An 18092-nucleotide genomic window follows, 5' to 3' on the forward strand; every position below is an offset into this window, starting at 1 on the left:
CACCGCAGCTGTTAACCTGACGATTATGCTCAACGAGAAGATTCAGTGAAAGCGCCGAGCGCAATAAAATATTGACGCACTGGGAAGTCATCTGCAGTGTTTTGGGCTCCCATGATGGCCATGTACTCGCTTACTCAACTGTATTTGAGCTAGCTGGAGTGCTTGGACGTCCCGACGACTCCATAGGGAAGTCTGTGGCTGGGCTGCAGTAGGTCTCCATTCCATCTGGAATTGTAACAGGTGTCAGCTGCGTCTCGTATTGCAGCTGGTTCCAGTCTGGAAATGTGTCTCTTAAAACAGTAGGACTGGAACCAGTTAGAAATTTTCACCTGGATATTGATCTATGTATAGTCATATTCTCTTTATATAGACGTCTAGGCTACGTAGACTGGGTGTACTTACATGTTCACAAATATCTGATAAATGTAGAGCGTGATGTCTGCAGTACGTACCTACAACGTGAACTGGACCACAATTTTCATGTTGTAGGTACGTAGATTTTTCGTAAACGGTACTAATACGGTCATGGAAGACAGTTGGGCTAGTTGGTGTGAATTCGTTAATGACTGCGACATTGCAACTAGCGTGGAAACACAAGGACAGCGACACAAGAACCCGACGGGACAGCACGCTAGACTTCAACTGACGTTTTAATGCACACATAACAGATTTTTACACTTATATTCGGCGCATGCTCAGGAGACTGTACCCCCGCCCCCTTCTCTTTATCACGAAGCAGGTTGTCAAGCAAACAGTAAAGATTTAAACCAAATTGACGCGCAAGTTTTTCGACAGATAGATTAACTCTTTTCTCGTGAGGGCTACTGAGGGTGTGCTCACGCACTTGTCCCCTGCCTTATCAATGCAAAATGCTTCAAATATCTCCCTATCACCCTGCCTATGAAGCCGCCTCAGCACTCTCGTGTGGCTAAAGAGTGGAACGCATTTTTCTTCATTTCCGCCTGTTGTTTTGACTTCGCATTTGCGGCAATGTGCGGCCAAATGGCCCCCCGCCATCAGAGCTGCGACTGTAGTCCGGTGTTTTCGTAGCCTTTCGTTCAGGCACTGGCCTGTTTGGCCAATATAACATTTACCACAGGTCAGTGGGATAAGATACACCACACCGATGGTGCAGTTCACAAACCGCCTGGCGTGTTTTGTTGCGCAGGGTTTTGCCTGGTAAGCATTGTTGACCATTCGGCACATCCTAGACAGCTTTTGTGGGGCAGTCAAAACGACAGGGATGCCGCACTTTCCCGCGGCCTTTTTGAGGCGATGGGACAAGTTGTGCACGTAGGGCACAGGCACCGGACGTCCCCCCGGGCCGTCATTGCAGAACTATGCGGTCAGAACTATGGCGACAAGTGAGGCACTTGCATGTGTGCCTACGTGTCGTCACCTCGTCTCAAGTGAGTGTACATCGAGACTGTGAGGCTGTGCTTAGGACGAGAACTCGTGAGGCTTCAAATGTCTGCGAATTTTTGTGGAAGCAGTGCTTGCCGAGCTTAACTACTTGGAGGAACTGTAGCAAAAAATTGCCTGCTAGGGCTGCACCGGTAACTTGTATTGGTTTGGAGAAGCTACCTAATAAGGTCGAAGAAGTGTTAAACTTGGTCCAAAATTTTGCATTGAGCCCGAAGAGAACCCTGCCTCTCTTATAGGTATTGTAAGGAACATAGCGAACCGTGCTAGCAGTGAAGAAAAGTGTAGGTGTGTGTCAGATGCCGTCGACTGTCTTCCCTCAGGTCCCTTAAAATCGGCAAAAAAATTAGCGGTCAAAAATACGGTAGAGTTCTTAAAGAGTAATTCACTCACTTTGCTTGTTTCTGATAAAGAGGGCGGTTTTGTTGTTATGCCTAGGTCAGTGTTTGGTGAGAAAGCAGCCGCAGCTATAAGCAAGAATTTCGTCCGCGTTATGAGCCATCCTTCTAAAGTGAAGAAAAGAGCGTCAGGATACAACAGTGTATGTCGACGCTGCCACATATGCCATGACTAGGGGACAAGGCACCAACAACGCAGTCGCAACTGTAGTCAACTCGGAATTACACGAGATTACCAGCGCCTCCCTGCAAGACTGCACGATAGCTGAGGCTGAAGAAGCGGCCGTCGCTCTAGCGGCAGCGGAGGGCTATCGGACTGGGCGGTCACTGACAATTCTTACTGATTCACAAGCAGCCTGCCGCAACTATCTTTGCGGCAGAGTAGGTCACAGAGCGCTCCGCATACTCCGCTCTGTAGACTGCAAGACGCAACAAACACATGCAAAACCACACAAGCCGATCAAACATAAGATCATCTGGGTACCGGGGCACACGGGGGTGGCAGGAAACCAAGAGGCAGACAGGATAGCTCGAGGATATACTAACTACCGAGCATCCAACGTCAACGACCTTGAGGAATCCCTGCCAGTACCTCAGGAATACTCGGCCATACTCAACAACTACAAAGGCAGCAGGATGCGGTACCCACCACCGCACAAATCTTTAAACAAAGAAGAGGCTGTCACATGGAGACAACTGCAAACGGGGTCATATCCAAATCTAAACACACTAAGTAAAATTCACCCCACACTTTACGCACACAATTGTCCGTGGTGCCATGAAAAACCTACACTGTATCACATCACATGGGCATGTCAGAAAGTCGACATCGTCCCAGTTATACAAAACCCCAGTGTGGAGCAATGGGAGGGTCTGCTCTCCAGCGACTGCCGCGATGACCAGATCGGTTTGATACGGCGAGCTCAGCTGACGGCAGCATCCAGCGGAGCCCTGGAATAGGGGCAACCGACCGTTGCGGATGGACTCATCTGACCACATAAAAAAAAAGCACTTGTGCTAGAGCCAAATAAAGTTATCCTATCTATCTAGCCCTATGCCAAGATATGAACCTTGAAAAACTCGGAAAAAGTATTGGGGGCTCGGAAAGGGATAGGTTGAGCTTGTTTTTTTCGGCTAAGACCCATAAGGAAGGGATTCCTCTTAGGGCAATAGTACCTGAAAAACACTGCTGGCAGGGAGAGCTTTCCAAGTTTCTACAAAAACACCTTAACTTGTTGACTCCGGAGGACCCGTTTTTAATTCGGAACTCCAATCAGGTAATAGACTTCCTTTCGAGACAGGAAAAAACCTGTGATGCGTTTTATGCCTTTTCCGTTGACGTAGTAGATCTTTTTTACTCTATACCACAGACACAACTCTGCACAGCTGTCAGAGAGCGAATTGAAGCGTTGGGTGTGACTGTCTTCCAAAATTCATCTGGGATCTCAGTAGATAACTTTTTAGAATTGCTTAGCTTTTACCTTTCTTCTACACTTGTTGAGTTTGACAATGCTTCTTACTTGCAGAAGCAAGGCATGTGTATTGGTTCGCGTATTGCACCGGTTTTAAGCGACTTGTTTTTAGCGCCTATTGACAAAGAAATTTTTTCGCGTCTGGACAAGACTTTTGTTGCAAAATTTTTAGATATGTTGATGATTATCTTGTTGTTTTAAAAAGTGTGACGCCTGATGGAAGAGATGACATTGTGCAGAGTGTTTTTAGTGTTTTCCAAAAATGTGGTAAGGGTCTGAGTTTTACTCGTGAGGTTCCTGATGAGGGTTGCTTACGTTACGTTGACCTCAGCATTAGCTTTAGTAGTAGCTCAATATGCTGGACATACCTCCCTCGTTCAAAAAAGCCTGTTCTTAGCTATAATTCGGCCCATTCGAGAACCGTAAAGAGAGGGATAGCACTGAACTGCCTAAGAGCCGCTCTTCAGAAGTCTTGTGAGCACAAAGTGAACGTGAGTGTTGAGCAGCAAGTGCTCCGTCTGCGTAGCGCTGGCTTCCCTGACAGCATACTGGCGTCTGTCGCTGAGAGCCTTATTAAAGAGCTCCGACAGGGACGCAAGACAGCAGGCTGCTGCAATGACGGCCCGGGGGGACGTCCGGTGCCTGTGCCCTACGTGCACAACTTGTCCCATCGCCTCAAAAAGGCCGCGGGAAAGTGCGGCATCCCTGTCGTTTTGACTGCCCCACAAAAGCTGTCTAGGATGTGCCGAATGGTCAACAATGCTTACCAGGCAAAACCCTGCGCAACAAAACACGCCAGGCGGTTTGTGAACTGCACCATCGGTGTGGTGTATCTTATCCCACTGACCTGTGGTAAATGTTATATTGGCCAAACAGGCCAGTGCCTGAACGAAAGGCTACGAAAACACCGGACTACAGTCGCAGCTCTGATGGCGCATTTGGCCGCACATTGCCGCAAATGCGAAGTCAAAACAACAGGCGGAAATGAAGAAAAATGCGTTCCACTCTTTAGCCACACGAGAGTGCTGAGGCGGCTTCATAGGCAGGGTGATAGGGAGATATTTGAAGCATTTTGCATTGATAAGGCAGGGGACAAGTGCGTGAGCACACCCTCAGTAGCCCTCACGAGAAAAGAGTTAATCTATCTGTCGAAAAACTTGCGCGCCAATTTGGTTTAAATCTTTACTGTTTGCTTGACAACCTGCTTCGTGATATAGAGAAGGGGGCGGGGGTACAGTCTCCTGAGCATGCGCCGAATAGAAGTGTAAAAATCTGTTATGTGTGCATTAAAACGTCAGTTGAAGTCTAGCGTGCTGTCCCGTCGGTTTCTTGTGTCGCTGTCCTTGTGTTTCCACGCTAGTTGCAATGTCGCAGTCATTAACGGTACTAATATGGATGTCTAATGGAGGTGTCTAATGTCCAGCGTAAATATCTTGCTGATGTCTATGGTACGTTTTATGGTTTACTGGGTAGTGTAGCAGTGGCGTCTAAAGGCGCAATGTTCTGAGCTTAGTAAAACATCACCTTGCGTAACCTGCTTGTGTATGACTGGGCAAGTATCGGAAGCTCTGTCTACTCTTGTAAATAACCAGATTTTTCAATACTGTTAAGCACAGATGTTGAATTTGGAGGCTAATCTAGAAATCTTAGGAGAGCAGGGTGTAGGGATGGCTCAGTTGGCGCCGAAGTTTCAATAAGATTTGCCTTTCACAAAGAAAGCAGTAATTTTAAAAATTTCGGCAACACTGAGACATGCACACACATTTTCACATATGGGTACTGTGCGGCTTTGAAAGATATTGTGTAACGTTGGCAGAAGGTAATTGCCTCTTTTATTTGCGTTGTAAATGCATTTATGGTCAGGTGTGAAGCGTGTTTCTTTCATTCCACAATTGCTTCTAGTCCATTCTGTCACCAACTGATGCCAATTAAATCAAAAATTGCCTGCTGGCTTTATGCAACAATAAGAGAATTGGAAGTGATGAGCTTAAAATTTTACCAGTGAAACTTGTAGCTAATGTAATTAGTCCAGTGTTAGGATATATACATAATTGTTACATCGGACATGCAGAATTCTTCAAAAGAATGAAGATTGCTTGACTCGCGGTTATTCATAAAGGTGGAAACCAAAATAATCGGTCAAATTCGACCTATCTCCATTCGACCTGTTTTTTTTCAAAGCGTTTCGAAAAGACCCTGTTCAGACGAATATCCGTTTTTGCGATAAATATAACATAATAACTCCCAGCCAGCATGATTTCAGGAAACATTTTCCTCGCTACTAACCAAAAGAAAGCTTATCTTAGAATCCTTTGAGCAGGAACTTCTCACACTTGGCATATTCTTTTCTTTTTCTAAAGCGTTTGATCACATCACTCACAGTATAAAGTCAGCTAACCTTGAGCCTAGAGTTTTCGCGGAAAGTTTCTTGAAATATTCCAGTTTTAGTTAGGTTCTCGAGTACAGCCGGTAAAAATAAAAAATTATTCATCCGATTTCATGCCCACCTCTTCAGGCTTACTTCTAGGTAGTATCTTGGGACCACTGCTATTCCTCCTTTCTGCAAAATATGTCGTCAGCATAAGCAAGCTCCCAACTTTTAGGCAGATGACACCTCGCAGATTTGCGCAGATGACACCTCTTTATATTTCAGAGCTGCAAATTTTTTAGGTCTTGAAGAAGTCTCAGATTTTTTACATTCTCTTAGAGAATGACATAAACATAATTTCTTAAAAATAATCACTGAAAAAAAAACAAAAGCTGTGTTTTTAGGCCTCGCAGTAAGCTGACGTTGTTGCCGCCACTTTGTTTTAAGATGGGTTCGTCAATCGTTCAAGCGGCTCCAGCAGTCAAAAGTGCTGGCCTAATTTTTAATAATTTATCATGGAATGCTTACGTCGAAATGGTGGTGAACCAAGTGTATAAGGTTGTTGGAATTTTGTGTGAACTGAGATACCTCATGCCGAAGCGCATAAAGCGAATATTGTAGAATGCATTGTTTTCTTCTGTTGGCAATTATTGCTTTTTGGTTGAGGCTACCACATCTTTTCAAATACCAACCGCTTGCAGCTCCTTCAAAAGACAGCTGTTAGTAATATTGTGAATGATCCGCCGCTAGCATACACCGAACCGATCTTTAAGGGACTTGGCATAACCCTCCTCCCCAGTTGTGCGAAACTATTCTTCAAACAATATAATACAAAATAACTGCTTTATGTTAGACCTATCCTAAGACCCTAAATACTGTACGCGATCAAATTTAAAACGGTTGGTACCTAAGACTGCACAAATTAGGGTTGTCAAATTTTGTGCTCCACTCTCTCATATTTATTAAATAAGGAATACCTTTCGATGCGCAACTAAATGTTAAATAAGTTATCTCGTGTTTTTTGCAAAGGTTTTTTCTCTGAATGTCATCTCATGCGGTTTTCCTTTACATATATTCATGTGTGCCACTGCCCAACCTCTGTAGGGCGCGTCTGCCTAGTCAAGCCTTCTCATTGGCTTTTTGCCGGCACACCCGACATCCTGATGATGTTAAAGAAGTTGGTTTATTGGTTTGGTTTATTGGGGTTTAACGTCCCAGAGCGACACAGGCGATGAGAAACGTCGTAGTGAAGGGCTCCCGAAATTTCGACCACCTTGGGTTCTTCAGCGTGCACTGACATCGCACAGTAAACGAGCCTCTAGAATTTCGCTTCCATCGAAATTGGGCCACCGCGGTTGGGGTCGAACCCGTGTCTTTCGGATCAGCACCGAGCGCCTTAAGCACTGAAGTATTGTATTGTATTATTATTGCCAGGTGCAGGCTATAGACCATCAGAAGCAGCACCAAGCCAGCACTGCAGCAGTGCTGACAGTTGACACATAGATAACCACATTACTAAAGTATGTACTGTCTACCCTTCTATAATAAATGACCCTTTAACCAGTAAAACTATTTTTCAATTGAAAAAGAAAATGAAGTTGCTTTTTTCACTTGTTCCTGAGGTATGAGATACTTTTGAGATGAAAGCATAAACTAATTGTATTTGTTTTTGTTGTTCATATGTTTTGTTTTAATTTTTTTCAGAGAAAAATGGATTTGTCCATCCTTCTACGTTGATGTGTAACCCGGGGTGAAGCCTTGTCAGGAAGTATGCTATTAGTTTCCTTTTGCCTCATCCCATGGGCGTGTACTGTGTTTGATGTCCGAATAAAGTGATTTTAGTTGAAATTCATTAGTTATTCACTCATTACAGCATCATGGAACGACTGCCATGCACCATATGTAAGAGGCAACTGCAAACATATTGTGGCAAGTAAACTGGAGCTCCTCCAACACACTTAAGAACCGGCGACGATTACTCACACTAGCGAATCGCACATTCTACTCCACAGATTTTGGCCGATTTATCACGTATTGGAATTATAAAAACTAGTCGGCAGAGGCCTGTTTGGGGCAGTCGGTGGTTGGTCGATTTTTTTTGCGACGTGACGTTACGTCAGAGGGCACCACAGCCAACCCGAGTTTCTGCGGAAAATAACACTACGCGACTTGACCCACTGACCGGGATTCTTGCTTCGCTGGGAAATTCGAGGACTCTCGCCTCTGCGGCAGGACGTATGCCCCGGGCAGCATCCGCCATTCATTTAGTATTTGACGAGAAGCGTCGAGTCGTGGCGATGGAGTTTTCATTACAGACGCCGATCGACGTGGTGAGGCATATGTTTAGGCTGTTCTCCATGCCTTAAACGATAGCTAGAAAAGTGCAGCTTGGAAAAGAGATTGCCGTTCCGTGCAAAATGGTTGGCATGCGTATAGCCGATGTGTCAAGAAAGCACAAGTTTGATATTTTCTGTGATATCGAGGCGATTCCTTCGGGTCATCGCCCCTGATTACATTACGCTCACTACTCCTCGTGCGATGACTAGATTGTGTCTTCAGCCACTTCTTTGCATACGGGAGTAGGAGTAGAGAAGCAGCTTGATAAATGGTGACATGCTGAAGGCATGAAATTAAGAAGAAACAAACTGGCCCTTGATAGCCTGCAGCCGTTAACACTTTGTTGTGCGCGTGGAGCCGAGGCCGGAGACAGCTTGCGCGGCCGGGTACTTCCAGCTATTGCAAACATGGTCGCACACAGCACTGTTGTTTTCATTTCCTCGTCACGACAGCTTTCTGCACCGCCTGTGTCGTATTACATATGTAGCCTTGCTTGACCTCTTCGTTCCATTCGTCGTGTGCGTTCATGGCAGAAGTGGGGGGCACGATGTCAGCGAACTGATAGAACTACAGAGCAGACGCCAAGAGAGCAAAAGGGCACCAAAACGACACCTACTCAGTAAAATTTCGTTCGAAGAGTGATATTTGAATGCCTGTGTGGACAATTTAACTAACTGGGCGCTCATTGCGACTCGGCCAAAACCTTTCTCACAACCTCCGCCACACGTCGATGTGAACGTGCCTTCATTCCTAGCACACATTAGGTCATGCATTAAAGTGCATTGCATACGAGACAGAGATTTCTACTTAGCTCACTTTTCTTGCCACAATCAATCCGCGATAGCAATCTTCTATGCGATCATCATATGGTCATGAAGGAATTCTGCGCACTATCGCAATCCACAAGCCCTGCCGCGGTGGCTCATTGGTTACGGCGCTCGGCTGCTGACCCGAAAGGCGCGGTTTCGATCCCGGCAGCGGCGGCTGAATTTCGATGAAGGCGAAATTTCAGTGGCCCGTGTACTGTGCGATGTCAGTGCACGTTAAAGAACCCCAGGTGGTCGAAATTTCGGGAGCCCTTCACTACGGCTTCCCTCATACCCTGTGTCGCTTTGGGACGTTAAACCCTCATAAACCAAAAACAATCAATATGACTTATACAACTCCCGAAAGAAGCGCAATGCTGCTTCCCTTTTACAGTAAATCAATGCGCCTTCACACAGCGAACCCGAATTGATGAAAGATGAGGTATACTTTGTTTTTGCATCGACAGCTTACTGCACCAATTCCCAGTACTAGCGAGTTCGCCATACTTCGAGCGCTGAGCTTTTACTAAACCTTGTGCTTTGCGGATATTGAGCACGATTACATATACCCGAGACCACACTAGACCACATTCGCATTGGCTGCAGCTGCATACTCATGCGCTAATTTACGCTCGTCTGGCGATTCCCCAGTGTATTACGAGTTTCTGAGGAATGTGCGAAGCAATGAGTACTTAAGTTGCTTCGTTTTCGCTGCGTTATGCTGTGTATATTATTATTATGAACAACTGATCATGATATTTTTGGTGTGACTAATCTTTTCAAATTTGTGTGTTCTGTGTAAGTTTTGCACATTTCGTAAGGTTGCAAATTGCTGCTGATTTTTTAAAAAAATTTACACCTTCAGGGCAGGCGCTTGTCAGGTGTTGCTAGATTTTGACCTGCTCTTTTTCGATTTGCAGTTTGTGTAAAGGCAAAAAAAAATAAACAAAGAAAGCAAGAATGTCCGATGGCCGTGCCACAAGCCGCTCTCAATTAATGCGGGGCGTTGTTCCTTGCAGAAAAGAGGTGACTCGGACGTAATTCTAACGCGCAACTTTCTGATGAGTTGAGAGCCGATGACAAAGGTATGGGGAACCCTGCAGTAAAGACTGCTTGACTGCTGTCTGTGTGTGTCTGTATAGTCCGCAGTCACCATGACAATTTGAGGAAGGGCGTCCCCATATTTGCTGAGGGTGGCTTGCGACATGATGACTGACGCGGCAAGTAGATATGCCACCTGAATTTTCCTGAATGCCATAATTATTCCACTCTTTTCACGCACGACTTCTTGTTTCCTTTGGAGTGAAAACCCTTACGGTCACGCTACATCCTCTTACTGTTACGTTTACTATTCTCGATAACTAGGCTTTGTTACGGAGTTGTAGCGTTATCTTTCCTATCATATGCGCATTCACTGACACCTTCTAAATGCTGATTCGTATATGCCAATAAGATAAAGCCAGCATTAAGAACAAAGTGCTTGATATAGTCAGCAAGCCATAGCAGATTATCTTGGTCTCGCTACGTGCAATGATTGCCTGTATATTAATATCATACCGCTAGACAAGTTATTTTTCCGTTCGTTATGCACGACAGTTAAAGGTGTTCATTAAGTTTGATTTTGCGCTCTTGCGATCCTCCGCCTTATGGGTCAGTATACCAACCCGCCTATATCTTAAAGGTCTTTTTTCCTGTTCATCTTTGGCAAAAACTCTTCAGTTAACTGGCAAGTTTGGCATTTAACTTCCCAGAAATAAACATTGGCTGTAAGGATGTCATAGTTAAAGAACCCGAATTAATTTAGGTCACCGGAATTTTTTTACGCACGCCGACATCGCACAGCACAGGGTAATTTTTGTATTTCGCCTCCATCCGGGTGCGGCCGCCGTGCCCGGAAACTTCACACCGGCAGCTCAATGCTCAAGTCACTAATACCCTTGACATACGGCCGACTCGGAACTGCCCTGATATTCCTTGATTTAAAGGAGCCCAAGGGGGTTTCGCCTCAAAGCAGTTGTTGCCTTGTCACACAGCTTGTAACGAGCTTCTCAGAGGATAGTTCGTAAAAATAATGTTCAAAGCAACTAAAATTTCTTGATACTTTTTTCTCGCAAATGAAACTGCCACATACAAAAACATTTTTGCAACAGCAACAAACATATGTTCTCACCTCCGCTAGCGAATCGTCAGAGCGGAAAATTCGCAAACTTCCAATCCATTGATTTCACAGCACAACGACGTCATAGTAGAACAACAGTATGGATTCCAAAAATCTAAGTCAACAGAGACGGCCCTTCTATACATTAAAGATCGAATAATAGATAACTTTGAGCATAAATTGTACACAGTAGGATTGTTTCTTGATTTCAAAAAAGCATTCGACTCTATCAAACATGAAATCTTACTGCAAAAGTTACCCAACTACGGAATTAGGGGTGTTGCTCTCGACTTAATTAAGAGTTACCTGTCAAACAGATTTCAGTACACAGCGGTAGGCAAAGTGCAGTCAGATATTGGTGTTATCGCATATGGGATACCACAAGGGTCTATACTTGGTCCATTATTATTTCTGTTATATATTAATGATATTGTAAATATTCCACTAACCCCGCAAATTATCCTGTATGCTGATGACACTAACGCCTTTTTTTCTGGTGCGAATATTGTAGATATTGAGAGGCAGGCGAATGTCTGGCTGTGTAACCTATCGGTGTGGCTTGACGTAAATAAACTAGCCCTAAACACGAACAAAACAAAATATATTGTATTTCGACCAAAAAATAAATGTTTGTCAGACATTCTGCGCTTCGGCAATGAGTAAATTGAACGCGTTGCATCACATAAATTTCTAGGTGTAATCTTTAAGGAACACCTAAACTGGTCTACACATGTCTCAAAAGTTCGAACAGATATATCAAGAACGATTGGGCTCACCTATAAACTAAAGGATTTGCTACCGCCATGGTTAAAAAAGCAATTGTATTATGCTCTAATACACTCCCGTCTGCACTACTGTCTTCTTGTATGGGGTACGACCACAAAAACAAATTTAGAGAACCTACATGTACTACAAAAACATTTTCTGCGCCAAATAGAAAATGTCCCACGCCGAACTCATTCAGCACCGTTATTCCAAAAACACCGAATCCTGACTATCACAAACATCCTATGTAAAAAACTAGCACTAGTTATATACACTCAAATCAAACAATGCATCATCGTTCACTGAGAAATATCTTCATAAAGAACACATGCACAATCTCCGGCATACCATTTATAACAGAGACAGGATTCGTACAAACTACGGAACACAAAAGTTAACATATCAGATTCCTGACTTCTTGAATAAGCACGCCATGGTTATGAATATCATTACTGACAGCTCTTCAGCTCTAGCCTTTAAAAGAAACATTAACACATTTTTTTTGAGCACACAATTTTGACTATTTCCTTTTTTTTCTGGGTTCCAAGTAGACACCAGATGGTTTTTGTTGTGAATGTTTTATTATTCCCGCTTGTTTATTTTCTCTGCCTATTACTGCATGCGATTTATTTTTGGCTGTTTGTTTCCTCGCAGTATGACTTAGCCCTGTATGCTATGCTGTATTAATGTGTTCCTTTTATGTTGATCGAAACTTTATTTAACGATCTGACTGTACCTGCTGTTGAGTGATGTGTTTGGGAAGGGGGGAAGGGGGCCGACACTGAGTCAGGCATTAATTTGCCTTTATGTCTGCCTCCTAGGCACCTATTACTGCTGCCTGAATAAAATGACTTTGACTTTGACTTTGACTTCAAAACGCCGTACATATTCTCACCACAGCGCTTTTTTCCGCTCTGCTGGACACCATGTACGGCGTTTTGCACTGCCTGGGCAATGAATGGATTGCGAAACTGCGAATTCACCACTTTGACAATCCGCTAGTAGAGGCTGTGAGAGTTGCGCGAATCCGTCGACCATCATAGAGTAGCGCTACTAAGCATGGAGGAATGCTACACGGCTACACGTGTGAGGTTCTAGCATGCGACTGATGAAAACAAACAAAATGGTGTTGTTAAGGCAAACCTGAAAACACCTAGTATGAGATTATAATGCACTCGCTAGATTTAAACATAGCTGAGCTGGAGTACCTACTTTATGCGATAAAAAACCAAAAGTAATATAATGTCTTTTTATTGTAAAGATTAAAAGTAAACATGTAATTATTGAAGATAAATGGTGTTTACTTAGTGAAAGTAAAGCACATTGGAAAAGAGAGATGATCGATCTCTTTTCGCTAAGTACTTCTCGACACTTCCTTCCCCTCAGGACTGCCGTGTGAGATGGGGCGCTTCTCCATCGAGATAAACACTACCTTTGTTGAAGGGAGTTGAAAGGAGTTTAGGCGTTCCCGTGTGCCGGAGGTATAAGCACTGCGGCGTGTGTAACAGCTTCAATAAGCGGCGGTTCTCCTAGGTCCCAAGGTGTGTTTCACTTACCTAGTGTAGACATTCTTATTAAAGCAACAGCGTTAAGGCCCCGTTTAGTGGAAAACCCAGTGACGTGAGCGAAAAATCTCCAGGAAAGCAATAGAGGTGGCCCACCTGCTACCTAGGCCTCGTAACTTTGTGGCGTCATCACAATCTGCCCATCGAGGCAGGGGGACACCTAGCCAGTGTGAGGAAACTACCCACCGTTGCATATGGCAGTTAAAATAAAAACTGGTCGCGAGAAATTGCTAGGAGAGAACAACCTGGGTCGCCATTTTTTTTAAATAGCCACATTCTTGGAGAGTGACGCTGTGCTTAAAGGCTGCAGCACTCGGCCAGGAGGGGTATAAAACCCCTTGATTTATTACCATGAAGCAGACAAGACCGTGTCTGCAAAGTGACACGTAAAAAGGATCCCAGGCTACTGCAGGGACCCATTAACGTTATCGCGACATATCTTTGAGGCGGAGCTGAAGTACCCTATTAAGGTTTCTTCCTTTAGGTGTTTCTGCATTTCTAACTATGTTTATTTCTGGTGTTTTACGCTTAGGTCTCTGACAGTGTTGTTAAGTTTATTTTGCATTTTGTTTCCTGCTCGTCAAAGTGACCATTTTTTATTACTGGCGTCTAGTTTTAGACTTCATTCCTTATGCCTAATATGTTTCCACCTAGCGGTAGTGATTAGTGTTTGTGCCATGTGCTAGGGCTAGCCTGGATGCGGCCAGGTGCAGCAATTCCAGTCGTGCTCTGGTCGGACGCTTAGTATGTGGACTAGGATAAGCTCGCTACTAATAGGGCTGCCTTTTGTAATCTAAAACACGAAATATACAATTTAAATAAGAAAAAACTACCAGCCCGATGTTTCGTTCTTGTAGCCGCCTTCATCGTTGGCACGATGGCAAAAGGGTGCATGGTCCGAGCTCTTCAAGTAGCTACGTTTCATAATCCCTTCACGTGAAAACCAGGAAAGTAGGCATGGTGCTGTTAATATCCATGCACGCTTATCTAGATTTCCATCAAAATCGGGCTTCTGATTGTCATGCTGCCAAACGTTGGCCGGAATTTTGTACTTACGATGCGCGAAGTTTCGAAATATCTGCGCTAAAAGTTACGAAAGCAGCTTTCCTGTCAGACCTTGAATGGCAAATCTATTGTACATTAGGTGCCCTTGCTTTCTATTTCTGTCAGCAGTTTTCATCAGCAGGCCGCATTGGCCGTTGCAGTGAATAACACTGAAGAAAATTGCTAAAGTCACGCAGTTTACTACTAATACGCTTTGCAATGCCCTGATTACTTCTATTATTAAGAAAAGATTCATGCCTTTTACTTATAAAAAAACCGCGGTACTTCGCCTTTGGACGCAGTGTAAGAGTTTTATAATCCTAATTTGTTCCCTGACCAGGCACATTTCTAACGAACCGTTCGCATTCCAATGTCCATTACTTTATTTGAAATTCTGATGTTAAGCTCCTAGAAAGGAACTTTGAATTCATACTTGAACTACCCCGCCGTGGGGGCTCAGTGGTTATGGTGCTCGGCTCCTGACCCGAAAGACGCGGGTTCGATCCCGGCCGCGGCGGCTGAATTTGGATGAAGGCGAAATTCCAGAGGCCCGTGTACTGTGCGATGTCAGTGCACGTTAAAGAACAGCAGGTGGTCGAAATTTCTGGAGCCCTTCACTACGGCGTCCCTCATAGCCTAAGTTACTTCGGGACGTTAAACGCCTATGAACCAAACCATACTTGAACTGTTAAATTTGCGTATATATTCGTACATAATGCCGCGTCTACAACAATAGCCGCTCGGCGGCTGTTCGGCACGCAGCTCGTGCGCCACGTTGTTCGCTGCTGAAGAAGATGAAACTGGACGTTCCATCCTGGCCGTCTCGGTGTGCGCTGGCATCATCTCGGTGTTGGCGTTCCTCTGCCGTCTGGACGCGGCGCTACCTGTACCAACTGCTACGTGACACTGGTGGAGGTTGCAGGCTCGACGTCCCATGTCTAACTCCTCTTCAGACAGCCGCTCATCGAGTCCCGACCAGCTACCCCTTGTCTGCACGGCCGTTCACCGCAGCTGCCGCCGCCTCCTGGAACTGGTCCCAGAGTTTGGTCTCCTCCCAAAAGAGGCACGCACTCATCGACCTGGTGAGCATACCACCATGGCGCTGGCTAGCGCTTCACACTTGACGGTCCAGCAACCCCGCGTGCCAGCCAGCTTCCATGGCGTCACTTTCGAAGACGTTGAAGACTGGCTTGACCAGTTTGAGCGGGTTGCCGATTTCAACCAATGGAGCCCTGCGCAGAAGCTGCGGAACGTGTATTTCGCCCTCGAAGACGGAGCCAAGATTTGGTTCGAGAACAGGGAGGCCGATCTCCAAAGCTGGGATACCTTTCGCCAGCAGGTCCGGGACACCTTTGCTAGCACGGACCGCCGGGATCGTGCGCGGCGCCTCCTGGAAGCTCGCGTCCAAAAGCCTAACGAGAGCGTTGCCATGTTCGCCGAGGACGTGACCCGTCTTTGTCGGCGCGCTGACCCAGATATGGCGGAATCCACAAAGCTCCGCCACCTGATGCAAGGTGTGAAGGACCAATTCTTCGCTGGTTTGGTCCGCAATCCCCCGCAGACGGTAGCCGACTTCATCAAAGAGGCGACCGCCATTGAGCGGGCCTTGCATCAGCGCTGCCGCCGAAATGACTCCTTGTGCGGTGAGCCAAGCGCTAGTGCGGCTTCTTTGAGCGTGTCCAGCGACAATGCGTCGCTGCGTGAGCTCATACGCGCGGTGGTTTGTGAAGAGCTGCAGAACCTGACCCTTGCCTCGTCTGATCCGACGGCTGCGGCTCTTACCGAGGTTGTGCGCGGCGAGATTCGCCAAGCATTTTCACCGCCTCCTCCAGTCATGCCGGAGCCACGCCCCATGAGCTACGCCGCGGCTCTCCGTTCCGAGCTGCCACCTGTGCAACGCTTGCCGTACCACCCGCCGCCGCCAACCGCTCCGCCACCGTCATTCTACCAGCGGCCTCAGCGAGGACCTGCCATGCGTCCACCGGCCCGGAAGGCGGCTGTTTGGCGCACTTCTGATCAGCAGCCGCTCTGTTACCATTGCGGGGAAGCCGGCGACCTGTATCGCCGTTGCCCCTACCGTGAAATCGGCCTCCGTGGTTTCCCACGTGACGCTCCCTGTCCCCGTTTCGGTGAGCGACCCCACGAAATAGAGGAGTACCTTGCTGCCCATGACACCACATCTACCCGCCGACCCCGATCTCCGTCTCCCGCACGCATCACGTCGCCCAGCCGCCAGGCTTTCTCAGATGGACTGCGGGGCCGGTCTCCAAGCCCGCGCCGGGGAAACTGAAAGCGGCGACCTCAGGGGGGAAGGTTGCTGACAGCGGATATAACGAAGACCCCGAACGCCGCCGCAGCGCGATGCCGAGATCCCGATGCCGCCGCAGCCCGATTGTGTGAACCCGAGTTTCCCTTACACCGAAGCAGTTAGCGCCGACCTCCGCATTCACGTTGACGGGCACCCAGTGACTGCTTCAGTCGATACAGACGCGGACTTTTCGATTATAAGCAAGCACCTCGCGGATCGCCTAAGCAAGGTAAAGACAGCATGGGATGGACCTCAAATTCGTACTGCTGGCGGTCACCTCATGACGCCTGTCGGAAGATGCACTGCTCGAGTCACCATTGCCAATTCTGCTTTTGTTGGCACTTTTGTTGTTCTGCCGCACTGCTGCAAAGACCTGATCCTCGGAATGGACTTCTTGCGTGAGCATGGTGCCATCATAAACCTTCCTGATCGTCTGGTAACATTTTCGACCCCTGGAACGATTTCAGCCGACACCGAACCACACAGAGTGGCCCTGCGCATAATCGACGCCGATGTGACCGTGCCTCCGCGATCCTGTGCCCTCGTTAGCATCATTTGTGACGACCGGTGCAGTGCTGACGGCGTAGCAGAACAGAACACTGCGCTTGCGCTCTCTCATGGGGTCTGCATCGCGAGGGGTATCGTCACGCTACGGAACGGCCTGGCAGATGTCCTTGCACTGCGGTCGCATACTTCGAGGGCATCGCAGAAATTAACGACTGCCTTGCCCTCCAGAGCGAAACGTGCAATTCTTGCACACCTCAGCTGATCCTCGACGTGAACCCAGACTTACCCCCAGCCGATAGGGAGAGCCTAGTCGGCCTACTGCATCAGTTCCAAGACTGTTTCTCGTCTACGTCGGCAGTCAAACAGACGCCTCTCGCTAAGCACCGCATCATTACGGACTACAGTACCCGATCAATTCGACAAAACCCATACCGTGTCTCACTGAGGGAGCGTGAAGCCATAGCTGAACAAGTCAGAGATGCTGCAGGATGGTGTTATTCAGCCGTCGAGGAGCCCGTGGGCTTCGCCTGTGGTTTTGGTTAAGAAGAAGGATTGTAGTCTGCGATTTTGCGTTGACTACCGGCAGCTTAACCAGGTTACCAAGAAAGACGTCTACCCGTTACCACGCATTGACGACTCTCTTGACCGGCTGCGGCACGCGCGCTACTTTTCTTCGCTGGGCTTAAAAAGTGGTTACTGGCAGATCGAAGTTGACGAGCGGGATCGCGAGAAGACAGCGTTCGTGACGCCGGATGGCCTTTATGAGTTCGTCCTTCCTTTCGTTTTGTGTTCAGCTCCGGCAACATTTCAGAGAATGATGGACGCTGTTTTGTCGGGCCTGAAATGGCAGACGTGCTTGGTATACCTGGACGACGTTGTTGTATTTTCGCCAACGTTTGAAGCACACCTCCAGCGCCTCTTGACCGTGCTACAGGCTATAAG

At 46.7% G+C, this 18092-nt stretch overlaps 1 pseudogene; it reads left to right on the plus strand.

Annotated features, from left to right (window-relative positions):
* Positions 1–2884: 2884 nt before the first annotated feature.
* LOC149344163 (uncharacterized) lies at positions 2885–9732 on the plus strand (annotated as a pseudogene).
* The last annotated feature ends 8360 nt before the right edge of the window (positions 9733–18092 follow it).

Source organism: Amblyomma mixtum, chromosome 5 (genome assembly GCF_055824585.1).
Source record: "Amblyomma mixtum isolate Tamu chromosome 5, ASM5582458v1, whole genome shotgun sequence".
NCBI classification, from domain to species: Eukaryota; Metazoa; Arthropoda; class Arachnida; order Ixodida; family Ixodidae; genus Amblyomma; species Amblyomma mixtum.